The sequence below is a fragment of the Polypterus senegalus genome, chromosome 2 (assembly GCF_016835505.1).
Source record: "Polypterus senegalus isolate Bchr_013 chromosome 2, ASM1683550v1, whole genome shotgun sequence".
In the NCBI taxonomy this organism is placed as follows: domain Eukaryota; kingdom Metazoa; phylum Chordata; class Cladistia; order Polypteriformes; family Polypteridae; genus Polypterus; species Polypterus senegalus.
In genome coordinates, this window is record NC_053155.1 from 207,972,303 (window position 1) to 207,991,933 (window position 19,631).

The window sequence follows — 19,631 nt, forward strand, 5'->3', positions numbered from 1 at the left end:
GTTCGAATTAAAGTGCAGTCTCCAAAGTTCCAATAAATAATCCATAAATCAGAAGTGAAATGTGGAGGTTAAAAACAATAAAAAAAGGTCTTCTTAAAAACAACGAAGTTAAAATAGAGCAGGAAGCATTCTTTAAAAAAAAAAAACAAGAAGAAGCCCGGTGCCTTTTTACCTGGCGGCCCCCCAGCTTCCCAACTGGGGAGTCGCCCTGCTTGCAGCTGACTATAACTCTGTCGACTTCAGCTACTTCGCTCGTTTGCTCTCTCTCTCTCTCTCTCTCTCTCTCTCACTGACTCAACCTCCCATCCGTTCTTTCTTTTTCCTCCCCTTCTAGCCGACTCGCGCTTCTGTTTATCAAGATAAGAAGCCCCAGGAACAATCATGAATGCGGATGGTCCCCCACAAGTGCACTTTGGTGAGAAACGTCCACATTGCAATTCGCCCTGACAACCATCAGCCACATAACCACCACGCCCCCTCACCAAGCTGCGAGCGTGGTGATTATTTATTTTAAAGGTGGACTTTGACAGGAGCTGTGGACCCGCTATACCACACACGCGAAAGTTCACAGAGAGTTATAGCGCGGGTTGTTCACTGAATGCTAGCAACTGGCGCACTAACGCTCGTGGGCAGTCGTGGCTTTGTCTCGAGAGAGGTAAACAAGGTTAGCATGCGAGTCATATTCCAAACAAAGGTCGTATACCAAGCAAAATTTTTCATGTCCAAACAGGATGTATACCAAGTTGGACTTATTCCAAAGTAGACGTATACCGAGGTACCACTGTATTAGCTTTTTTGCCAACTGTAGTAGCAAAGAAGCATGGTCGAGTATGGCAAAGGTGAAGCCTAGAAGAACAAACAAAAGTTAAAAAACATCGAGAAAATCTCAATAAACAAAATCATCTCAAGAAATGAAAAAAAATTCAGGAAATATTGCTAAAATAAAAAAAAAATACTAAGACCTTTTTCATAAGTCTGTTTACCTTTCGTGACAGGGTAAATGGCATTGACTTATTTAAAAACCAAAACAAGAGGATTATGAAATAATATTTGAACAAATAAGAAAGATAAACAATCAATATAATAAGAAACTACAAAAGGGCACCTCTGAGGGTCCAAAACAGTTGCAACTTTGTATGGTCCAATTAACAATGTGTTAAAAAAGACCCTACGTCACTCTGAATGCTCTAATTAAAAGTAAGAGAAGCAAGCAATGCTTGATTCAGATTATGTGACTTAAAGAGGGGTTAACAAGTTGATGAATATTTAGGCTTTATGTTTTGAATATTTTTGTTTAATTAATGGCTCCCCCAATTACCAAAACCCCCATCCCCTACTCTCATTTATGCCTCTGTGCCTTCAGAGATGGGGCCTCCTTATGGAACAAAACTCTAAGGTGCTGCCATCATTACGACTGTAGTTACCTGAGGGTTCTATATAAGGCACATGAATAGCAAATTTAGCAATGGTTTTCAGCCTTAGTTATATTCATTCCATTTGTGAAAAGTTTCAGAAATCATTTCAGACTTAACCTTTGTATATCTTTGATTTTGTATTGTAGTTTGTGACTTTTTAGAACCTCAAGTTTGAGATTTTTTATATAGATTCTAGTATTTACTGTTTTCTTGTTTAGTTAATCTATTTTTATGTTTTTGTTTACCCCTTTATATGTGATTTTCTTCTTTTGAGCCTCCTTCTTTGTTGGTTTATTTTGTATTTGTTTCAGTTTTGATAAGGTTTTCTGTTTATTTTCTTGTTTCTTTATTTATTTATTTTTGTACGCCCTTCAGCTGTTTTTTTCTTGTAAATTATAATTAGTAGTTTCTTATTTGTATTTTAATTTATTGGTTTAGTTAATCTAAAAAGATTAATTAAGTACAGAGTCTGTAAGGAGATTTTTGAATTTTCTATGTGGATTTAATCTTTCCAGCCGGGAAACATCATTAAATGTTGTGGCTCCCAGTTTAGGCTTATTAGTATGAGTAGCTGGTTGGTTAAGCAGTTATCCATTTCCATTTACGAAAACCTAGGTGAACAAAGTCTTAAGGCAGTAGTTTATATCTTCTTCATGTGGCTAATGTGTCAAAGTTCATAGAACCGCACACCATTGTTTTATCAGCATCTGTAAAATAGTAAAATGTGGCTCAGTATTTGGTGTCTTTTGAATATTTAGCATGCTATGCTACCTACCTAGTATGAGCAATGTTGAATGCATGCAGTTTGCAACAATTAATTTCTAAGGAAAACTGTTATCATTCTGGTACCAAAATAGCAAAAACAGGTGAGGCCTACAAAAAGACCACAAAAACAGGCCAACATCCTGATTGTCTTGTTCAAAACATACAAGCATAGCTAGAACTCAAAATGCAGTACAGGCTTTTAAAGTTAAAGAATCACAAGAAATTTTCCAAAATATATCCCAAGTCCCACAAGACCGAGAATGATCATAAATTGCTGGTTTGAAGATGAAGGGACAAATAAAGAATCTTTGTAAAAGTGAATATTTATTCATAAAAAATACAAGAAAATACTCAAAAAAGCAGAATGGCGTTGCCTGAAAGGCAATCTTTTGGGTGTACAATTCTCAAAAACACTCATTACAGTTGCCAGTTGACCTAACACTCATATCCTCAGGATGACAAATGGAAAATCTGAACACCAGGAAAAAAAACATACAGACAATGGGAAGGCATGCAAGTGAAAGTTCTACAACATGCAAAATGTTCAAAATAAGGAGAAAAAATAAAAAAATACTCCCTGAGGCAAACAAAAAAAATAATATATATGTATATAATGCAAAGCTGACTGACTCATTTAGTCACTCACTCACTTTTCAACAAAAACACTATTTCCCATTTAGCTAAAATTTAGCAGGATGGTACATCTAAGTCATTCAGTATCCACTAAGAAAGGTCATTTCTATATATCAAAATTTAGTGGTAAAAATGTAACCTAAAACTGTAAAATGGCTGCATGAACTTTCTTTAAATTTGGTGATATTTCAGGAAAAATAAAATTACATGATTCATGTTCATTCTTGATAAAATTTTTATTTGGCAATATTTATTAATATTCTGTTAACTTACGTGCTCTATACGTGCTGACGGAGGGGTTGTATGCAAATGAATGGTACAGCAGAAGCGACTAACAGCAGCTGAGAGACAGGGTTTCCTGGATCCTGATATAATTTTTTTTGTGTACAGTTATGTGTCAAGTGTAAAATAGAATGTTCTACAAAGCTCAAGGAAGACGTGAAATGTAATAGTTACAAAGCGCTATAAAGCTTGATTTCTATTGCATGTGTGATTTTTGCTGTCACTTCACCAGATGCAAAAAGGCAGGGAGAGAGAAGTAGAGGCAGAAATGGCATCCTCAGATCCAAGACAACAGAGAAAGACAGCATACGTTTAAACTTAATGGGTCCTCCAAAAGCTGCTCCACTGTAATATACATTCACAGCTACAGACTTTGAAAGGGGACCCACATCTCTGACTTCCAAAATCCTTTATATTCACTTACGTGTCTGCTTACTAATGATACTCCCTCTACCATTCTTCACAATTCTTTACATTCGCATCTGTAAACTTTAAAAGGGGTCGCTGGATCATTTTAAGCACCAGAGAAAACAACCCCAAAAGTAAAAAACACTAAGTTCATTACATGGATTGCCTAAATGGGTGGCCTGTAAACATCATTGCTGTTTATAAGTTAAAGTAAAATGAAATGTGTTAGAACTTTATTATTTGCCTATGGCTTTGGCAAAAAAAAAAAATATATATTATAATAATACAAAGCTTGAACATACACCTGATGAAAAATCAAGAAACACTTTTGTGAACAAAGTAAACAAGTGAAATCGTACACATCTAATAATGATAATAATATATACTGAAATGACACATTATTCCTACTGATTTCCCATTTCAATTCAAAAGAATATAGTTTCTTGTAAAATTATGTTTTGCAATGACCATCCACAGAAGCCATGGTAAGTTGCTAGGAAAAGCAGGAATTGACCTAACACAGGAATGTTTTACTCTTGGGCAATTGTATGTAGAGTGTTCAAGAGTAAGCACCTCCAGTGACCTTATATTATTATTACTTATTGTTTGGCTGATGCCTTTATCAAAGGTGATACAATTAGTTACATTTATTTTGTATTTCCAAATGGATTACAGACGGGTGAAGTGACTTGCTCATTGTCAGACAGTGTCAGGAAAAAGATATGAATACACGACCTCAGAATTTGAAGTCCTAGGTCCAAAGCCTAAACCACTACACTACAAGCCTGGCAAAAATGTTAGCCTTGGTAAAAACAAATGTTAGTATACTGAAAAATACTTTGTTATATACAGTAGTACTTCCAATATATCAGATTAACTAACAGCACTAAAACTGAGGCACATTGTCTTATGAAATTGCCCAGGCGAAGGTGGGTAGCACAGCTAATGTTTATACAGTATATATATATATATATATATATATATATATATATATATATATATATATATATATATATATACAGTGGAACCTTGGTTTGCGAGCATAATTCGTTCCAGAAATGTGCTCGCAATCCAAAGCACTTGTATATCAAAGCGAATTTCCCCATAAGAAATAATGGAAACTCAGATGATTCGTTCCACAACCCAAACCTATTCATATAAAAATGATTAATACAAAATATAAAGTAAAATACATAATACAAATTAACCTGCACTTTACCTTTAAAAAGAATCATGGCTGGTGTGAGTTTCTAAACTCATGTGGGATTCCACCCAACGAGACGACACGCGGAAGAGCGTCCCAAAGCAATCGCAGTCTCCCAGCGCTGTAACAGTTCGCCGTATAAGCACATCCAAAAAGATCGCAGACATGCTAAAAGCGCCTGTCGTCAATGGGACATACAAGGAACATTATAAAGATCCCGCTACAATAAATAACAGCGCTGTTGCTGTTTCAAGTTGAATAAAGCTGGTGTTAAAGTACTGAGACTCAGCTTTGTGTTTTGGGGAGCAAGATGGGGACTCGCACTTCACAGCGCACACACACACAGTCACAATGCTGTAGTAAACAGTATACACTCGTACGGATGTTGACTATATGAGTGAGGCACACAGACTCAGACGAAGAATAGGAGATGATTGCCAGAGAGAGAGAGAGAGAGAGAGACGGGCGAGCGGCGAGATAAGGAGAGAGAGAGAGAGAGAGAGAGACACGCTGGGCGAGCGAGCAAGATAAGAAGAGAGAGAGAGAGATGCGCTGGGCGAGCAAGCGAGTGAAATAAGGAGAGAGAGAGAGAGACGTGCTGTGCGAGCGAGCGAGCGAGATAAGGAGAGAGAGAGAAGAACCATCAGCTCAGTTGTGATCACATGACGCTCAGCAGACAAAGTGTATCCATACTACTCGTATTGCAAGACATCGCTCGTTTATCAAGTAAAAATGTATTAAAAATTTTTGCTTGTCTTGCAAAACACTCGTGAACCAAGTTACTCGTAAACCGAGGTTCCACTGTATATATATATTGTTGCATTCCAGAACCCCCTGCAATAGATGAAAATCCGCAAAGTAGAAACCATATGTTTGTATGGCTATTTTAAGCCCTTATAAACTCTCCCACACTGTTAACATTATTAGAGCGCTCTAGACATGAAATAACACCCTTTAGTCAAAAGTTTAAACTGTGCTCCATGACAAGACAGAGATGGCAGTTCTTTCTCACAATTAAAAGAATGCAAACATATCTTCCTCTTCAAAGAATGTGTGCGAGCAGAGAATGTCAGAGAGAGAGAGAGAGAGAGAGCGAGACAAAGCAAACAATCAAAAAATCAATACGTGCTTTTGGGCTTTTAAGTATGCCGAAGCACCGCGATAAAGCAGCATTTTTTAGAGGAGCGTCCGTATCCTCTAGGCAAACAGCCCCTCTGCTCACACCCTCTCCGTCAGGCAGAGAGAGTGAGAGAGACAGAGAAAAGCAAACAATCAAGCACCGCGCAGGAAGCATATCGTATATCATTGAGGAGTTTTATTTAATACGTAATACATGCTCTGATTGGGTAGCTTCTAAGCCATCTGCCAATAGCGTCCCTTGTATGAAATCAACTGTGCAATCAAACTGAGGAAGCATGTACCAAAAATTAAAAGACCCATTGTCCGCAGAAATCCGCGAACCAGCGAAAAATCTGTGATATATATTTAGATAAGCTTACATTTAAAATCCGCAATGGAGTGAAGCCGCGAAAGTCGAAGCACGATATAGCGAGGGATCACTGTATATATATATATATATATATATATACACTCACCTAAAGGACTATTAGGAACACCTGTTCAATTTCTCATTAATGCAATTATCTAATCAACCAATCACATGGCAGTTGCTTCAATGCATTTAGGGGTGTGCAGCAAAGCATTTGTGAAGCCACAACACGCACAACCTTGAGGGCTACAACAGCAGAAGACCCCACTGGGTACCACTCATCTCCACTACGAATAGGAAAAAGAGGCTACAATTTGCACGAGCTCACCAAAATTGGACAGTTGAAGACTTTAAAAATGTTGCCTGGTCTGATGAGTCTCGATTTCTGTTGAGACATTCAAATGGTAGAGTCAGAATTTGGCGTAAACAGAATGAGAACATGGATCCATCATGCCTTGTTACCACTGTGCAGGCTGGTGGTGGTGGTGTAATGGTGTGGGGGATGTTTTCTTGGCACACTTTAGGCCCCTTAGTGCCAATTGGGCATCGTTTAAATGCCACGGGCTACCTGAGCATTGTTTCTGACCATGTCCATCCCTTCATGACCACCATGTACCCATCCTCTGATGGCTACTTCCAGCAGGATAATGCACCATGTCACAAAGCTCGAATCATTTCAAATTGGTTTCTTGAACATGACAATGAGTTCACTGTACTAAAATGGCCCTCACAGTCACCAGATCTCAACCCAATAGAGCATCTTTGGGATGTGGTGCAACAGGAGCTTCGTGCCCTGGATGTGCATCCCACAAATCTCCATCAACTGCAAGATGCTATCCTATCAATATGGGCCAAAATTTCTAAAGAATGCTTTCAGCACCTTGTTGAATCAATGCCACGTAGAATTAAGGCAGTTCTGAAGGCGAAAGGGGGTCAAACACCGTATTAGTGTGGTGTTCCTAATAATCCTTTAGGTGAGTGTATATATATATATATATATATATATATATATATATATATATATATATATATATATATATATATATATATATATATATATATATATATATATAGTCATGAGCATGTGACTTAACTTAAAAACTCTAGGTGAAGGTAATTACTTGCCAAACCAGGGGCTGACACTGTGTTCCAATGCCTTCTTTCTCTCCCTCTCTGCAGAACGGAAAACTGACAGTTGTTCCACTACTGACGTCACTTCTGTTGTCCATCCACCCTGGACATGCTTCTTCCATAAATATTTTCATTCTTACTTTAATGCATAAATGCAGGGTACTTCAACAAGCACAAAATAAACCATAAATTGAAATGTATAAATATAAATGCTCTTTTGTCATCTTTGTAGGATATATGTTGTCGCATGCGTGTGCATGGGAGGCAACTTAAGGTGATGGTAGTTACCTGCTGAACCAGGGTTTGGAAATATGTTCCAATGCCTACTTTCTTTCCCCCTCTGCAAAATGGATGATTGACAGCCATTCCTTGACCTGCCTCTTCCTGCCTGGAACTCATATTACTGGTGGCTCTGCCATTTTGAAGGGAGTTCGATTCTGAGCTCTCATTTGAAAAGGTACAACCAAAACTTGTTGCACATTTTTTGTTTCTAGCATTTGTAATTATACGTGGTCCCCAGGGTGGTACCCCAACTGCTTCACTCTCTCTCTCTCTCTCTCTATATATATATATATATATATATATGTTTGTAAATTATTAATATATTAATAAATAAAAAATCAAAGACAAACTTGTCCTTTTACTGATGTTACTAGTTTAAAAAAAAAAAAAAAAATTTATAAACAATCAATATTGTGCTCTCAAGCAAATTGTTCAATAAAGTTAATCAATAAAGCCTGAATTAAAACTCCAGAAAATATTGTGTATTCTCAAAACAGTACCTAAAATGTTAATTTTAAATTAGTACAGAACAAAACAAAATGTATTCAGTGTTACATTCTGGATAAAACTTTTGGTTTAGGTCATTTTCTATTCATCATTTGTACCTCTTGTCAATTGTTAACTTGAAATTCAAATAGGCAGGTAATCTTCCCTTTTCAGACATATGTGGACATTCTGATTAGTAATGAACCATTAGTTTGGTAAACTTGTTTAACATACAGTAACTGACCTTTTTTATGGACAATATAATAATATAAATAATATAATAATAATATAAATTGGTACAATAAGCATTGAAACATAAAATGAAGGATGTCACGCAGCATGACAGTTCTTAGTGGTACATGTCTTTGAATGTCTGTTGAATTGAACACTTAGTAGAGAAAATGTTAAGATTATCTGATACATAGGAAATCAGGCAGAGCCACCAAAATCTATTCCTCCTCCTTATTGATGTTGTGTCTGTTACTTTATATTCATTTGGAGACTGTCAAAGGGATTTAGAGATATGGTCAAAGAAAAACCCTCATATTGCCTTCTCATCTAGTTCTAGTAAAGAAGACATGCAATATCAAACATATTTTTTTTTACTGGCCATGTTTGTTTTCACAGATGTTACTATCATGTTCATGCAGCAATCTAACAGCAAATAAAACAGATAACCTTGAGCATTTGCAGAGGTACAAAATTGCATTATATTTATAAAATATGTTGAATACTGTTTAAAAAAAAAAGAAACAAAAAAACAAACGCAATTCATGGGGTTATAAAACCAGACCAAGGTTTAAAAGCAGAAATGAAAACTAGCAGAATGGCTAATTCTACTATCTAGAGACACTAAGAGAACATAAGTGGTAGGTTTATTTTTGAAAAGTGAATATTAGAACTGTTCTGTTGCTAAAGTGAAATTTCAAGCCAATGCACGCAAATGTTTGGGTTTGATTTTGTGATACTTTAAAGCAGTTCAGAAAATCAGTGCTTCTAATGTTATGACAGATGCTGCCAGCTGTTCTGAGTTCTTGTTTGTCAATTAACCACTGTTACAACCATCATAGGATATATAGTTTTAGTTTTATATATTCTTCTGAAATAGTATTCAGAGGGGGCCTGGTTTTTAAACTTATCAATATTGTTAGTCCACGCTTGATATAATTTTTCTTTTCTCCATCTTTTCTCGTTTATGACATTCTAATTTAAGTGCGTAGGTGCTATCATTAAACTAATATTTTTTTTTGTATTTCAAAGATGTTAGTTTCAAGAGATAATCTTATCTAAACAATCTTTCAAACACATATTACAGTCATGTCAGTGATTATTTGATTTTGATTTTTTGATTTTGATATACTTTCCTTTGGGGATATATATTGTTCCATAGAATTAGGTTAAGGTTTTTTAAAATTTCCTTGATTTTTCATGAACTGTTACAATCTAATAATTAATTTTAATTAAATTGTAACACATTTACAAAGCACTGTCCTAGCCACTCAGATACTCTACATAGACACCACCATAGCATCCAACTGGATGATGCGACTGCAGCCATTTTGTGCCTGTACACTCACCCCAATATAAGTGGAAAGGAATTATGAAAGCTTTTGGTCTGTAAGTGAACAAATATGTACTCAGTGTTTATGTCACAAAAACAAATCAGCCTCACAGCTGCATTATCTGCACATTGTAATGATTTAACATTTTTGTGACACTTTAATTTATTGGCAAAACTCCTGACCTGCTCTGCTTCATGGTCCAAAGTAGACAACAATTTTATTATGAGATTTCAAAAGACAGGACCTCAAATTATATTACTTTTACATTCATTGAATTAGGCCCTGCCATGCACAAATGCTATTGAGCCACCAACAAGCCAACTGGGGTACATTTTTACCAACATAATATTGTAAAATACTGTTAAAAGGCATGTATTTAACATAGCCTCTTAATACATGGAGTTTAATTCTATTAGCTCTGTTTATGAACATGATTGTATCAATATTTTATACACAAAAATGTGATAAATGACTAATTTATTGGCTTATTGGATGACCAACTAGCCTCTTCGGTTCTTTACTCTAACTCCTTTACTTTAACCCAGTTTACCACCAATAAAAAGTTCAAAGGCATGCCCTTGAGTCCTTAAGAGACGATAGTTATGTCTCAGTTTTCTGATTACTATCTAGACACAGTAAATGAGGTTAAGCTTTTAAGTAATATTTATATTGATCTGGATCAAAACCAATAGCAGCAAATACCAAGCATTATACAGTCTGGGTGGGTCCATGCACTCTTTATTGAGTCCTGGATGACATTTCTCAGATGGTCCATTTCCTCAGTTACAGGTTATAAATATCCTTAATTTGAAAATGAGAAGAAAGATTTCTTGCCTGAGACAGAGCTACTGTCCATTTTTAATTGTTAACAGGCAGGGAAAGGTTCCTTATACAGTGCATCCGGAAAGTATTCACAGCGCATCATTTTTTCCACATTTTGTTATGTTACAGCCTTATTCCAAAATGGATTAAATTCAATTTTTTCCTCAAAATTCTACACACAACACCCCATAATGACAGTGTGAAAAAAGTTTACTTGAGATTTTTGCAAATTTATTAAAAATAAAAAAATTGAGAAATCACATGTACATAAGTATTCACAGCCTTTGCCATGAAGCTCACAATTGAGCTCAGGTGCATCCTGTTTCACCTTATCATCCTTGAGATGTTTCTGCAGCTTAATTGGAGTCCACCTGTGGTAAATTCAGTTGATTGGACATGATTTGGAAAGGCACACACCTGTCTATATAAGGTCCCACAGTTGACAGTTCATGTCAGAGCACAAACCAAGCATGAAGTCAAAGGAATTATCTTTAGACCTCCGAGACAGGATTGTCTCGAGGCACAAATCTAGGGAAGGTTACAGAAAAATTTCTGCTGCTTTGAAGGTCCCAATGAGCACAGTGGCCCCCATCATCCGTAAGTGGAAGAAGTTCAAAACCACCTGGGGCCTCATGTATAACGCCGTGCGTAGAACTCACATTATAACATGGCGTAAGCACAAAAGCCGAAATGTGCTTACGCACAGAAAAATCCAGATGCAGGAATCTGTGCGTACTCCAACTTCCACGTTCTTCCGCTACATAAATCCCGATCAGCGTGAAAACTAATGCTCATGCACGCACTTTATGTAACGCCCCAACTCCTCCCAGAAGTACACCTCTTTGAATATGCAAATGAACATAAATCGCCCTTAAGCTCAGCCTTCTGTGAAAAGACAATGGGAAAAGCACGGGGGAAAATATAAGAATTTCAGTGAATATTAAGTGGAGGCAAAGGAAAAACATACTATTTGTTCAAATAAACCGTGGTATAATCAACAAACGGAAGTTGATCAAGTGACATAGTGTGTTGGAGAAACTTGAAAGCTCACGTTCACAAAATCGCACAGTGCTGGAAATAAAAAAGAAGTCACATATCAAAGTTGCCATGAAAAGGTGAGTTGTAGCCCACTGTCTGAGTGTCATATGAAAGCTTATTAGGGTACAGAGAAAAAAAGGCACACAGTGGGGAAAAAGCACGAAATGTCAACTTCAATCTCGACATTTCCACTTTAATCACGTAGTTTATTTTGTCATTAAAGTTGAACATCATAAACTTCACGTTAAATGCTTTGTTTTGTATTTGATCTTCTATGTGCTCTATGTGTGTGAATCACTACTTGCTTCTTAAACCAGCTCTCGTCCTCCAACTGGACACAGAATCCATTACATTCGTGATATTACAGTTCTCTGAATAACTAAAATACTGAGATGTATACGTGATATCATTTTCATGATGATAGGAGTTAAAACATGTTATTAAACAAGGAGTTTCACAGCGCAGTGATTGTGTGCGACCCTCGATGAAATCATTTATTGCAGCAGTACTCAGGGGCGACTCTAGGCTTGTGGTGGCACTGGGCAGAGAAAGAATCGGTGGCTCCTTCACCCGCCAATGTCAGTAAGGTAGCTTATGCACGGTGGATGGCCACGTCCGTTGCAGACACTGCATAGCCGCCTCGTGCTCATGACACAAGCATTTAACTTTTGCCGAAATTTGTTGCTGCGTTTTTAGCTGTGTTGTTATTTTCTCTTTCTGTATTATATTCAATATATATTGGCGTAGCCGCCACTGCAGTCCTTGCTTTTCTTTCCCCAAATACCCAATCAGAATTGGGGAGCGCCGATTCTTCAAAACGTTTAAGGAACATTGAAATATCTTCGTAGTACATGTTTAATTACTCTATCCTTCACGACACTCCCAGTGAAGAATATAGATGATTTAAATGAAATTAAAGTTTTATCTGTATAATATAATAAACATATTTTGCTGCATTTCATCTTAAAAATGATATTGTCATCATATGTAAATATGATTTATATGTATATAAAGTGGCTCAGTTTGTGCGATATAACTGTAGTGCAAGTTTACAGTGGGGTGATTGTACTTAGAAGTACAAGCAGTTCTACAAGGAGCAATTGATTGAGTGCGTTTATAGTTCTTGGGATGAAACTGTTTCTGAACCGCAAGGTCCGTACAAAAAAGGCTTTGAAACGTTTTGCCGTGGCTGAGACAGCGTGTACTTGAAGCTGTATACCGATAATTCTCTTTCCGATCAGCTGCTGCTGTGATTCACACTGAGATACAGTGATATAAATACTCCGAGTGGTGCAGTGAGAGTAATATGGAAAAAGATGATCCGCTGTGACAACTCCTAACGGGAGCAGCTGAAAGAAGAAGGTGCAGTTACAGTAACAACGCTAAAGCAGTTATGGTATTTGGAATACTATGGCTATTCCCTGGACCATTATATTGTTACAAGTTAATTACAATCAGATGAGTTACACTAATAAACAATATGCGGTTAGTTTCAGTGTATTTATAAAGCCGCGTCAGCAAAATAAGGTGTAACCACACAAGAACAGTAGCACTGCTTTGACGCTGGGTTCCGCCAGTCTGCAAAACCGAGCGGAGAACTTGCATACGACTAGGTATGAGGTACCGTGGAAAAGTGCGTGGCTTTACGCCAAGTGTAGGTTTTATACATCGCAATTTGAACGTGGAAAAGTTCTTACGCAACATTTTTGTGCGTACGCACCGTTTATAAATGAGTCCCCAGGACTCTTCCTAGAGCTGGAGGGGGAGGAATCGGGGGAGAAAGGCCTTAGTCAGGGAGGTGACCAAGAACCTGATGGTCACTCTGTCAGAGCTCCAGAGGTCCTCTGTGGAGAGAGGAGAACCTTCCAGAAGGACAACCATCTCTGCAGCAATCCACCAATCAGGCCTGCATGGTAGAGTGTCCAGACGGAAGCCACTCCTTAGTAAAAGGCACATGGCAGCTCGCCTGGAGTTTGCCAAAAGGCACCTGAAGGACTCTCAGACAATGAGAAAAAAAAATTGTCTGGTTTTTCAGCGGCAAGAACTGGGAGACTAGTCAGGATAAAGGGAAAGATGACTGCAGCAATGTACAGAGACATCCTGGATGAAAACCTGCTTCAGAGCGCTCTTGACCTTAGACTGGGGTGACAGTTCATCTTTCAGCAGGACAACAACCCTAAGCACACAAGATATCAAAGGAGTGGCTTCAGGACAACTCTGTGAATGTCCTTGAGTGGCCCAGCCAGAGCCCAGACTTGAATCCGATTGAAGATCTCTGGAAATCTCTGGAGATCTTAAAATGGCTGTGCACAGACACTTCCCATCCAACCTGATGGAGTTTGAGAGGTGCTACAAAGAGGAATGGTGAAACTGGCCAAGGATAAGTGTGCCAAGCTTGTGGCATCATATTCAAAAAGACTTGAGGCTGTAATTGCTGCCAAACATCGACAAAGTATTGAGCAAAGTCTGTAAATACTTAAGTACATGTGATTTCTCAGTTTTTTTATTTTTAATAAATTTGCAAAAACCTCAAGTAAACTTTTTTCATGTTGTCATAATGGGGTGTTGTGTGTAAAATTCTGAGGAAAAAAATGAATTTAATCCATTTTGGAATAAGGCTGTAACATAACAAAATGTGGAAAAAGTGATGCGCTGTGAATACTTTCCGGATGCACTGTAAGTGCCCATATAAGCTTTTTACAAATGTGTCAGAAAATAACCAAATTAAATGGATAATTTTTTCAAAAAAGCACCAACTTACATGAACTGAACTCTTTATTTGAAAAAAGACTAAAGCAGTTGCTAAAGTGAGCACTTGGATTTCTTTCTGCTAGTAAAGCAGCTAACAGTTTTACAATTTTTCAAATTAAAGAAAAGGGGACTAATTCATTATCACCAAGTCATGGTCATTCCTATGGGAATCAAAGGCTATATTTTCTAAATATCCTGAATCCTGCTTTGTGTTTCAGTTTTCCCAGAATACACTGCAATTCAGTTCAGACTATGAGGCCTTGGCCTGTTGCCTGAAATATGCCAGTTGAAAACTTTAAAGAATCCCCCATATAGTAACTCTTTGATGAAGTAACTAAAAGATAATTTAAAAAGCTGCTCTTTCAAAACAATTAACTAAGTTATCAAACACATCTGAATGTTACATTATGCATTAATTTTATAACTTGTTTAATTATTTTTTACTCAACCTAGTGAAGTGACTTTTATGGCAAATATCAAATATGCCTTTCTCATTTTGTACATAGCTTATTTTTCAAAAACTCCCTATATGTAAAATTTGTAACAATATGTACTGTAACTGTAAGGAACATAACACAAAAAACTATTTTGTGCCCTATCTTTACTCAGAAACATTGAAAAAATGTTAGTATTTGATTTATTTTTCCCAGGTAACTTGATATTTAAAATAAAAGTGTTGGCACAGTGATTTGTTAGTTACCTAACGTTATGTTGTATGTATATATACCTGCTACACTTTATACGTGTAATTTTCCATTGTAATTTTTTTTCTTTATGATGCCAACTATACCTTCTTATTCAAGGGATATTATCTTACAGTGATAGGGTTTAATAGATCATCACCATTGTGATCTAATTTTCAAGCAGGAATTGTTTTGCGTCTTGCCCTGTTTGTTGACTGTGACAGTTTAAGTTGGCTGCAGCTGCCATACCTCTTGAAACCAGGACCATTGATAATTATATACTAAAATGCAAGAGCAATAAGATGCCAGAGCAATAAGAACACGTAACAGCAAGGGTAAATGCAAAATTGCAAATAGTTAATTTTATTTAAGAATCTAAAGTTCAACAATAAATAAAGTGTAGTGTCATCTGCTTAATAAATAAATAATCCACGATAAAATCAGGTGTTCTTCAAAGGAGGATAAAACCAATAATAAATAAGTTGAAAAGCCGCGTCTAAAACCATGCAGATATCAGGTTTTTTTCCTGCACTTGTCAGACCAGTGTGCCTTTATCTTTCCATTGGGTCTTCTCAGTTGGTGGAGATGCCATCAACTGCAGTCCCTTTCTCTGACTCCTGGTATCTGCCTCCATCTTAAACACACCTCTCTCAGTGTATACGAGATCTCTAAAAGGCTGAACCAATCATTTCCTGCCCTTTCCTCTTGTTTAACAAGGAACAATCAAACCCTGGTGTGCTGGTCGCTCTCTCCTCTGTAGTGTTACCGACCCACTGCCTTCTCATTATTGCGCTAGCTTGCACTTCCCTGTTCTGCCTTTGATTTCTTATCCCAATCTAATGCTTCCTTGTCCCGCTTAACCTCTTTACACTGCTATGGATGCAGATGCACTGAATTACTGACACCGGAACACTAGCAAGGAATTTGGCTGCAATGCACATCTGCATGTGGATGCACGCTCACCAGAAACAAACAGTGTTCAAAATAGTGCAGTGTAAATCATCACAAATAAATAAATAATCTGATAAAAACACAGTGTCCAGTTGAGATTAAAAATTCAACAAATATATTCCATTGAAAATTAGGTTAAAAGCAAGGGCACACATCCCATATTAAAACCATGATCCACAGTGCATCTTTATAAAACCAAAGTCTCCATGGCTTACCCTAAGCAGATTCTTCGGCATGAGGTGACATCCACCAGCAGGCTCAGACAACTTTCTAATCTAGCTCGGGTCCCTGATGGCCATCTGCAGGCTTTACAGGGCACTGTGCCGAGGTTTGTGCCACATTCTATCTTCTCTCATAGTCCGTTGGGCTGTTGTTGAAGCCTCCTAGAGCATTTGGTCGCTCCTTTTCCTGAGCGTCCTGCCACACGTTCTTCTCATGGGGCTCTTGTTCCCCTGTGCCTGCTTCCCTTCTCGTTTGCACCATCTATCATCCCTTGATGCCCTTTTTCCCATCTTTCCTTACTTATCCTCCATGACTTCCATCTCTCTCCCTCATTTTCTTTTCTCCCCTTCTTGCCTGTGCATGCTCATCTTATGCCAGCCTGACTATAAGCAGGTGCGAACCTTTGCCCACTTCGAGGTGTGAATGCAGCCAATCAGCCCCCAAGTGGAGCCTGCACTCTGACAGGACCTGATTATTTATTTAAAATATGTCCTCCGCCGCAGACCACTTAATACAAAATGTTTATTTAAAAACCTTTTTTATTTTAAAATTTTAAAGTTTCCTTAGTTTTTTAAAAAACTTTTGTGAACATTTTTTTCATACATACATACATATCGTCACTTCCTGGCTTATTGCTTTAATTTTCGCTTTCTTTTTATATTCAATTTGTTTTCATCCCTGTAATGTTTTGTGATGAGGCACCAGGGACCTCATTTATAAACGGTGTGTACACACTAAAATGTCACCTACGTCTGTTTCCACGTTCACTTCGAGATGTATAAAAACTAAACTAAATAAGGCCTTGCACATTTTGACCGCAGTGTCCCCCTTGCAAATACACTTCTCTGCTCAGTTTTGCAAACTGGCAGCACACAACATCAAAGGAGCTCTTCTGTTTCCGTGGTCTGCTTTTCTTTTTTAGATTCACATCAATGATGCAGGTTTTATCAAATGTACCAAAATTAACTGCATATCGCTAACAAATTCAATTCACTGGATTGTAATCATTCTGTAACAATATAACAGTGCATGGAATGGCCAAACTATTTCAACTACCACAACTGCTTTAGCACTGTTAGAAGACATTGCAAATAGAAGAATCAGAAGAGAGTGCATATTTACAGAAAGATAATGACTGGCTTCTAAGTCAATTTTGATTTCCAAGAGCTATCCTCTTGGAGCTGTGTGCTGAACTGGCACTGGCTTTACAAAGACAGACTTTGAGGAATTGTGTTCCTTTGCAAGTTCTGCCTACCCTCAGGTTTTTAACCACAGGAGCTTTTCAACGTGAAATTGCTGATGATTGGGTAGTTCACATACATTATTGAGTCGTGCCATGCTAGATGTATAGGTTGGCATTATCTGCTTATCATCCAGATAGACAAGATTTCCTTACATTGTGATTGAACTGGAAAACATTTGCAGCAATGTCCGGTTTTCCAAATGTAATCGGAACAGTAAACTGCACGCACATTGCTATTGCAACATCGCTGGACAAGTTACATCAGCCAGCGATGAATCACCAAAAGAATGAATGAATGAAAGAATTACATCGTCTATAGCAAGAGAGCCTATAAAAATGCCAGCTCTGCACAGCTGCACTAGTGAAGCAAAAGGCAAGCAGTCCTTTTAAGGATAGCAAGCCACCTCAAAGTGAAGAGCAGAGAATCGATCCGTTGTGGCACTCAGTGCCGTTGCTACACTATAAAGGCATCTTCAGAGAGTGAATGTGCTTATGTAAATATAAAGCATTTCCACTCTATTAATGTGCTGCTCTATAGTGCACAGAAAGTCTGTTGCAGTGTGCAAGCATGTACCTGAAGAGATACGCTATAATGAACCTGACCCTGACCCACCATATGATCAGCCAGATCGGACAGAGTTACAACTTCGTTTGAATGTAATTAGTAGAATGTAAAGCTAAATAATCAGATGCAGCATTTATTTTTTAACCAATGAATTTAATTTGTGGTCAATATCATATAGTACAGCCCATATATTCCTTAGTTGGCTACATCTGTTACAGCATCCACTGTTGCATTTTGTGACTCAAGAACAGCGTCCGTCAGCACACAGCCAGATGATCGCACGGTGATTTCCGAGACAGAGGTATGTGTGCAGCCAGCATCTGAAGATGTGGAGGGCACAGCAGCACCATCACCGCCTGAGCATCGCATGGGGGTCTGTTTTTGTAATATTGTCTGAAACCGCATAAATAGACGGTAGGCTGCGACTTTCCTTTTCACGTTGACTGTGATATCTGACCACTTCTGTTTTTTTAGGGCACTGTGCAGCTTTCTGAACTTGAACTTTTGAGCATCTCCACCACACTTTTTTGTTTCTTTTACTACTGCGTACGCCAACAAATAGTAAAATTTTCCTTGCCTCCACTTTGCATCCGCTAAAATTCTTTTTATCACGTGCCTTTTTCATTGTTTTTTAAAAAACACTGAATGGAAGGTGATATTTATATTGATTAAAAAATATTGATATTAAAATATGCAAAATTCTGAAAGAAGTCGGAATGGGGTTATTGGCATTTGCACATATGTTAAATTTCACGTTCGTTGGGTTTGCAGGGGAAGTGCATGGAACTTGGTGTGAACATAAATTAATGCATCTAGATTTTTTGTGCGTATGCACATTTCCACTTTTGACCATAAACCATGTTTTAGTGTGAATTACATGAGGCCACAGGTGTTGTTTGATCTTCCATACCTCAAAAATCAGTTGTTATTGTTGGTTTTATTCAAGTGTATTCCTTTTTCATTTTATCAATAACTAGCAAAATACCCGCGCTTCGCAGCGGAGAAGTAGTGTGTTAAAGAAGTTATGAAAAAGAAAAGGAAACATTTTAAAAATAACGTAACATGATTGTCAATGTAATTGTTTTGCTGTCATATATATATATATATATATATACACACACACACACACACGCACACACACACAGACACACACACATATAAACATATATACATATATATATACATATCTACAAATACACTTATCTACACATACACATATATATATATACATATACACATCTACATATATATACATATATATACACATATCAACATATATATATATATACACATATATACACACATATATATATATATATATATATATATATATACATATCCACATATATATATATATACACATATATATACATATCTACATATATATATATATATATATATATATATATATATATATATATATATATATATATACATATATACAGTACAGGCCAAAAGTTTGGACACACCTCATCATTCAATGTGTTTTCTTTATTTTCATGACCATTTACAGCACTCCATCACTCTCCTTCTTGGTCAAATAGCCCTTACACAGCCTGGAGGTGTCTTTGGGGTCATTGTCCTGTTGAAAAATAAATGATCGTCCAACTAATCTGACTTCTGCACAACACAAATGCTGGTCCCAGCCCCATTGATAAAGCAAGAAATTCCACTAAATAACCCTGATAAGGCACACCTG